The following is an 8,459-nucleotide window of genomic DNA, read 5'->3' on the forward strand; positions in this document are numbered from 1 at the left end:
ATTCTAGCTCACTCTCGGGAGTTACCAGGAGCTCAGGCACCTCAGCCGTCTAGGGCTTCAGGTCGACTGGGAAAAGAGCAAGCTCGCCCCGTTTCAGAGCATCTCTTTTCTCGGCATGGAGTTAGACTCAGTCATAATGACAGCATGCCTCACAAACGAGCGCGCGCAGTCGGTGCTCAGGTGCCTCGCTCTCTTTGAGCCCAGCACAGCTGTTCCTCTAAAACAGTTCCAGAGGCTCCTGTGGCATATTGCGTCCTCGGCCTCGCCGCTCGGGTTGATGCATATGAGACCAAGAGAGGTTGGAGGGGAGTCTGTCCCCCTCCACCTTGAAGGTGTATGTAGCCGCTATTGCGGCCCACCACGACGCAGTTGACAGCAAGTCCTTGGGTAAGCACGAATTGATTATCAGGTTCCATAGAGGCGCCTGGAGGCTGAATCCTCCCCGGGATTCCCCTCCTGGGATCTCTCAGTGGTCTGTTCGGGCCTTCAGAGACCCCTCTTCGAGCTGCTTGACTCAGTTGAGCTCAAGGCCCTCTCCTTGAGGACGGCCCTCCTGATAACGCTTGGAGCCACACCCCCTCTTTCCAAAACCCAGAACTCCAAAGATACCAAAATGAGCTTTATTGAGAGCAGATACAGTTGTTAAAATCAACAGTAGTAAAATAGCACCCTCAACTGACAACTGTTATGAACAACATGTCATTAAAATGCATTATGCCTCAATAATTTGCTGCAACTACAATACTATGAGAATGCGCACAATGATTGACAGGGAGAAAGTGTCCGCAGATATATTTTTGTTTGCCGTTTACAGAGTCTAGATTTGTCACAGAGACAGGCGAGATATATCAGGGCACTTACAGTCAGGTCCATAAATATTGGGACATAGACACAATTCTAATCTTTTTGGCTCTATACACCACCACAATGGATTTGAAATGAAACGAACAAGATGTGCTTTAACTGCAGACTTTCAGCTTTAATTTGAGGGTATTTACATCCAAATCAGGTGAATGGTGTAGGAATTACAACAGTTTGTATATGTGCCTCCCACTTTTTAAGGGACCAAAAATAATGGGACAGATTAACAATCATAAATCCAACTTTCACTTTGTAATACTTAGTTGCAAATCCTTTGCAGTCAATTACAGCCTGAAGTCAGGAATGCATAGACATCACCAGGTGCTGGGTTTCATCCCTGGTGATGCTCTGCCAGGCCTCTACTGCAACTGTCTTCAGTTCCTGCTTGTTCTTGGGGTATTTTCCCTTCAGTTTTGTCTTCAGCAAGTGAAATGCATGCTCAATCGGATTCAGGTCAGGTGATTGACTTGGCCATTGCGTAACATTTCACTTCTTTCCCTTAAAAAACTCTTTGGTTGCTTTCGCAGTATGCTTCGGGTCATTGTCCATCTGTACTGTGAAGCGCCATCCAATGAGTTCTGAAGCATTTGGCTGAATATGAGCAGATAATATTGCCCGAAACACTTCAGAATTCATCCTGCTGCTTTTGTCAGCAGTCACATCATCAATAAATACAAGAGAACCACTTCCATTGGCAGCCATACATGGCTACGCCATGACACTACCACCACCATGCTTCTCTGATGAGGTGGTATGCTTTGGATCATGAGCAGTTCCTTTCCTTCTTCATACTCTTCTCTTCCCATCACTCTGGTACAAGATGATCTTTGTCTCATCTGTCCATAGGATGTTGTTCCAGAACTGTGAAGGCTTTTTTAGATGTTGTTTGGCAAACTCTAATCTGGCCTTCCTGTTTTTGAGGCTCACCAATGGTTTACATCTTGTGGTGAACCCTCTGTATTCAATCTGGTGAAGTCTTCTCTTGATTGTTGACTTTGACACACATACACCTACCTCCTGGAGAGTGTTCTTGATCTGGCCAACTGTTGTGAAGGGTGTTTTCTTCACCAGGGAAAGAATTCTTCGGTCATCCACCACAGTTGTTTTCCGTGGTCTTCCTTGTCTTTTGGTGTTGCTGTGTTTAACGGTGCGTTCTTTCTTTTTAAGAATGTTCCAAACAGTTGATTTGGCCACACCTAATGTTTTTGCTATCTCTCTGATGGGTTTGTTTTGATTTTTCAGCCTAATGATGGCTTGCTTCACTGATAGTGACAGCTCTTTGGATCTCATATTGAGAGTTGACAACAACAGATTCCAAATGCAAATAGCACACTTTAAATGAACTCTGGACCTTTTATCTGCTCCTTGTAAATGGGATAATGGGGGAATAACACACACCTGGCCATGGAACAGCTGAGCAGCCAATTGTCTCATTACTTTTGGTCCCTTAAAAAGTGGGAGACACATATACAAACTGTTGTAATTCCTACACGGTTCACCTGATTTGGATGTAAATACCCTCAAATTAAAGCTGAAAGTCTGCAGTTAAAGCACGTCTTGTTCGTTTCATTTCAAATCCATTGTGGTGGTGTATAGAGCCAAAAATTTTTAGAATTGTGTCGATGTCCCAATATTTATGGACCTGACTGTATTTCATTAAAATCTTTCAAAGAGTGGGAACATTTTTGCATAGCTTTCCGTAAAAAACAAATCACTTACAGCACCTTTAATCTCAGAGCTAGTTGTTTTGGTATATAGCTCTTTATTGAATTTTTTTTAAAGGTCTAGGGAGAAAATTAATGGGAAAAATACTTCTGGTACTAAAAAAAGTGGGCAGTCACTATATGCTAGGCCTCCATTTAAATTTTGTATGAAAGCAGCATTCAGACTTTTTTTTCCATTAAGTTTCTGCCTAGTGAGATAAACGGCAGGAGAGATAAGCAGAAGGGATGCACAAACACCTTGTTTATAGGCCTACCATGGAGAAATCACTTGCTCATGGCATATCTTTCACTTTCATACCTTGTACTCACACTCGCTTTTCTCTTATCCTAGTTTATCCTTAACCAGCACTATCCCAGGATATTTTTGACTTAAAAGACACATAGGAGAAGAGAAGGAGAGAGACAGTTTGTGAGAATAAGAGACAGACAGCAAAAGAATGATAGATTTTGTGTTTCACACCCACATTTACGTACATTTTAGCCACATAAACACCATGTTTTATTACTATGTTTATGGCTAGTTTACTCGAGGCCGATTTGCGGCAGTGTTCATTGAAATGTATATGTATTCAAAGTGTTTTATCCTACAAGACTACTTATGAATTAATCATAAGATAAGTGTTATGACAGTTCCTCTGCACAGTTTAATTCTCATAGAGTTTAAATATTTAAATTGGTTTAAACATTAAGGAAAAGCATGAAACATGAACTTTATCAGAGGTTGTGGAGAGTTTTAAGGATGCTGCAGGCACAGTTTGTTTTAACTGTGTTGTTTTTGAATGTTACTTCAGTCATTTCTATTAACTCTACTAGTTTATCTCATTCCTCACTCAAGGTTTCTGATGTTTCTGTGTTTTCCCTGTCTGTCTTTGGTGAACACTGTTGCAATTGCGGTAGAAGAAAATCCTTGGGGAGATTTCCTGCTAAAATAATTATGCTGAATCTTAGTTGTTGTCCAGCAACATCATCAGATGGATTAGAGCAGTGGTTGGTTCTCAAACTTTTCAGGCCAGGTACAAACTTTGATCAAATCAAAACATCCACATACTGGTCACGACAACATTCCCTCTAATTTTTTTTATTTTTTATGTTTGAGCAAATTTACATTTCAATAGGCACAAGAAATAAAAATAAAAATTTGGTCTGTTCCTCACACACAAAGCAAGCGGATGGCTTCAAAAGACTATGGATTGAAATATAGCACTTGAGTTATATGTACTACTTTTATGGTGAATTAATGGTATTTTTCACCCTTTTAGAGCTTGACAGACATGGTTAGTGTGAGCAGTCATTGTTTGGCTAGGCCTATGTACACACACACACACACACACACACACACAAACAAACAAGTAATCTACTACTAATGAAATTAAAATCTAAGTAAAAAAGTATGACACTTACCAGAAATTTATATTTCGTTTTTATTCACAAACGTTACCAAGAACGGTTTCAAAATAAGCTAACTTCAACCAATTTGTTTGGAAATGTTTTTTTTTTTTTTTTTTATGTAATATTTCTCTTTATTCACTAGTTTACGTACATACTGTAGAAACCCAAATTGGCTGCATTAGGGTAATGCAGATTTATAAATTCTGAGTCTACTTAAAGGCCATCACATTTGTATAATTTTGCATGTTATTATTCAGTAAAACAAGTGGTGAAATTTGGCTATTTAGAAAATGGGCTCTACCACTTTTCAGACATTTAACACACATACACACATACTGGTCTGATAAACTTAAGAGTTTCTCGTACTGCTTCGCATTTTCTTTCAAACATAAAAGCTGATCATCGTCCAGTGGTATGCATGTCTCTAACAATAACTGAATACAAATACAGGATAAATTCATAAGATCCAAAATAAAAAAAAGTATTTCACTTGGCTTTGCTTTAAAACATCCACGCCATTGGGTCGTCATTATGTTTCTCAAGGAACACCTCGAAGACACAGACAACAATCAGCTTTAGAAAATCAAATAACACTTTTATTTATTTAAAGTATCAAAGGCATCAGGAGGGGGCAAGGCCAAAATAAACAAAACTAATCTTCTCTTAAGGGGAAATTAAATTACCTGTAAATGACTTTACAGGTAGGGCTGGGCGATATGGAAAAAAATATTATCACTATATTCTTTTTCATATCATTTGATATCGATATTTATCACGATATTGAATCACATTTGCACATTGCACATTTCTTTGAATTTCCTTAAAAAGAAGAGAAAACAAAATCCTAAAAAGTCTAAATAGTCTTTACAAAACTGCGTTGGGGGCCCAGACACAGCCAATCCAGAGGTGTCTGAGGGATCTTCTATGAAAATATTACAATATTTTATAGAGTTTATCAATTGAGTGCAGTTGGATATGAATGTTATAATATGATCTGTTCATTTTTCTATTTCCATTAAAGTGAGAATGACTAGGCTACAAACTAGTAATTGTTTTGTCTTTTATCCTTGTCAGAGATGATGACGTCTGAATAATTTCACAAAATTAGAACAGAAATCTATTTGTTTATTATTAAAAGTTTGCAACATGCTGATTTAATTAAACTAAATTTAGAAAGAAAAAATGTTACGGTCTAAAGGCGCTCTGGAAACATGCAACACATGTTTACTCACATGTGGGGAAAAGAGGAAGCAGGTGCGGACCGGGACAGGGCATCAGTAAAGTGTGTTTCAGTGCTAGAGAAAAATATTCAAGAATACAGCGCAGAAAGATCAGATATTATGTAACCGGCACTGTTGTTTTGTCGCGCTGCTCACTAGAGACGATGAGATGCTCACAACGAAGTGCTGAATGAATGTATATGAGTCAAAAGGCCTTTATAAATTAAAGCATGCTTACTCTGGAAACAAATAAATAATATCTTTTTTTTATCATCACAGATTTTGCAACTTTTTGTTTAGCATGTTGAATGCTTATGTGGTAATGCACAAATCTAAATAACTTTTTTGTAGATCAGAAATTAGAAATCAAATATGATGTAAATTGTATATATTTTTTAGTATTGTTAATTTTCATAGACGTGTAGCATGCCACCTTTGAACACACAAGTGGTGCGCATTCCAAAGTTTAAAGAAGCACAATCAGGAAAACAATGGAAAAGGACAGAGCACAGGGGGATGACTTGAGTTCAAACTATAATGGAGAGCAGAGAAAAGGCCGAGCCAAGTGAAAGGCCAAACATGCAATCAACCAATATCTTTAAACGCTCGCTTTACAAACAGAGCATCTGGCAGTGCAAATGTCTATTGAGCACAGGGTGAGGGAACTGGGTGCCCTCATGTCTGAATGTGTCAGCCAAGCAATGCCCCCCCTCCCAAAAATGTCTTTGTGTGCTGCCATGGCAACTGCTGGTGTGTTGGCGGAAGCTGATGTCATTGTGAATGTGCTGTTGAGGAGAAGGAAGGCGAATGGGGTGATGGAGAGAAAGAAGGAACGACGGAGACAGTTTTGTTCAACAGGAAATGAAACAAGCTGTGTACACACTGTGGCTGGCCAAACATTGATGAACTCATTCACACATATTAACATACATATTCTCTAATAAAACTGTGGCCTGCTGTCCCTTTGTTTATGCAAATCAATATCCATTTCTATCTTTTTCTGCACTCATCTCTATCTCTATATTCTCTTTTTTATTTTTGTCTTTATTCTCTTACTCTCCAATAGCAACCTGTCTTTTTTCATATACTTACTTTTTAGGGGTCTAGTTATATATTAATGACATTCAGGGCTTAGTTTATTATTGCTATTTCATAATGCAAAACTACCTACAAGTCTAAATAATTCATTCCAGATCACTATATATTTAGTATTTTCAATTTAGTTACTAATGATTCTATCATGTTAAATAGAAAAGATAATAAATTAAATGATCAATAAAGAATTAAGAAAAAAGAGTGGTGACGAAGGTCTTGAGGACTATTTTTTTTAAAGTCTTCTGAAATTTCAGCCTGTATTGGCTGTAAACAAAATGTTAAAAAATGCAATTGGCATGTAAAAAAAAAGATTTAAAAAAAAGTTAATCATGTGTTGATCATTTGTGACATCATGTCCTAAATGCGGGAAATGTTTTTGCCAGTGTTGTAGTCAAGACCAGCACATCCGAGTCCAGGCCTAGACCAGAGTAGGTCAAGTCTGAGTCAAGAATATGTTAAATGTATATTTAAAGTTTAAACAACTACTGAGTCTGGGCTCATTAATCAAATATCCCTCATATTGATTAAGCTTATGTTGGTGAAATTATTAGTATATTTCCAGTCAAGAATAACATTTTATTTATATATCCCACATCTTAGGTTAATGCAAAGGAACGCAAGTGTATTACAATTACTAAATGTCAGTGTTAACAATATGTCAGTGAAAAACTCATATTAAAGTTGCAATGTGGCAATGTGGCTTATATAATACTAACAGCTTCAGTGTACTATTAGAGTATTATTCCATTAATTGTCAATTATTCCATTCAAGTCAAGTACACAAGTAAAAATTTTGCTACACAAAATACAGAATTACTGTACTATAACTAAAATGGATCTAAAAAAAACCAAACAGTAATGTATTAAATATGACATACTGTTTACACAGAATGTGAATCTAAACCTTTACTTTCAATTTGTTTACAATTTCCTCAATTGCACTACTATATTCTATTCATTATAAGTCAAGTAAGCATTTTTGCTTATTTCCACCTGCAGGATTTAAACTGGGGGTATGCACAAAAACATTTATTTTTTTTGTTTGTTTGTTTTTTTGTTTTTCAAAAAACACCAACATCAGCATTCATTGACATTAAAGGTGCACTCAGTTATTTTTCCTCATTGAAGAAGTATAACTCCTAAAGACAAGAATTGTAATTTTTAAGTATATGTAGGATATTATGACCATTCATATTAAATTGAAGACTTTAGTCATATAAGTAATCTTATAAAAGCTGTTTTATTCTACATGGAGAGGGTCCACACATGGGGGCTGCCATGTTAGAATCACATGACCTGCCGAATACTACTTGCTTAATCTCAGTAACCGTCCTGTTATTTGACACTTTTACTCTTAGATTAAAATAATAATGGCTGACTGTGAATACTAAACTTCTACAATGTCATCTGAAACAGAAAACTATTGATTTTAAATTATGCTGCAGTCAAGCTGCTAGGTGTCAGTGTTATTCCAAGATAACACAAAGATAAAAGTTACTGAGTACACTTTTAAGATAAGTATTTTTAAACTTTCTTCAGTATGCATTCATGAGTAGCATTCATATAACTAATGGTTAAAACATTTCTGAAAGAGAGGCCATTCAGACTGAACACATTATTGTGCTAACAAAGGCAACACAGTTTTAAACAGTTGAAGTTCTTTTTAAATTGGCAGAAGAAATATTGTGGCTCCACCGCGTGAGACACTGGAAACTTGGCGATCCGTTGCACAACGCATTTGGTGTTAGGGTTTATTCACACGACACAGCGCCAGATGAAGTTTCTCAAATTTACCTCTCAAAAAAGAAGCCTTTTGTTTCAAATGATTGTTGTTAAATACTTCATTCAGTTCGGTTTGTTCTCCGTGTTCTTAAATACCCCGAATACTGAGTAAGAAACCGCTGCAAATGATTCAGTAAAATCGGACTAAGTAGTGAATCACTTTAGACATTTTTGCTAAACAATTCAATGAAGAAAAGAAACAACTCAAAAGAAAGATTCATTTGTGAATCAGGCATCACTAGTTCTGCTTCTACAAAGCTGAGAGAAATACAGGATTATTCGTAATATTCAATGATATTGTCAGTCAGATTAATGTTTGTCAGATAAGTTGAAGCACTCATGATATATTTTTGAAGGGAATCGACTGGTATTTTGGTAACGTCCACAA

Source organism: Xyrauchen texanus, chromosome 14 (genome assembly GCF_025860055.1).
Source record: "Xyrauchen texanus isolate HMW12.3.18 chromosome 14, RBS_HiC_50CHRs, whole genome shotgun sequence".
NCBI lineage: Eukaryota > Metazoa > Chordata > Actinopteri > Cypriniformes > Catostomidae > Xyrauchen > Xyrauchen texanus.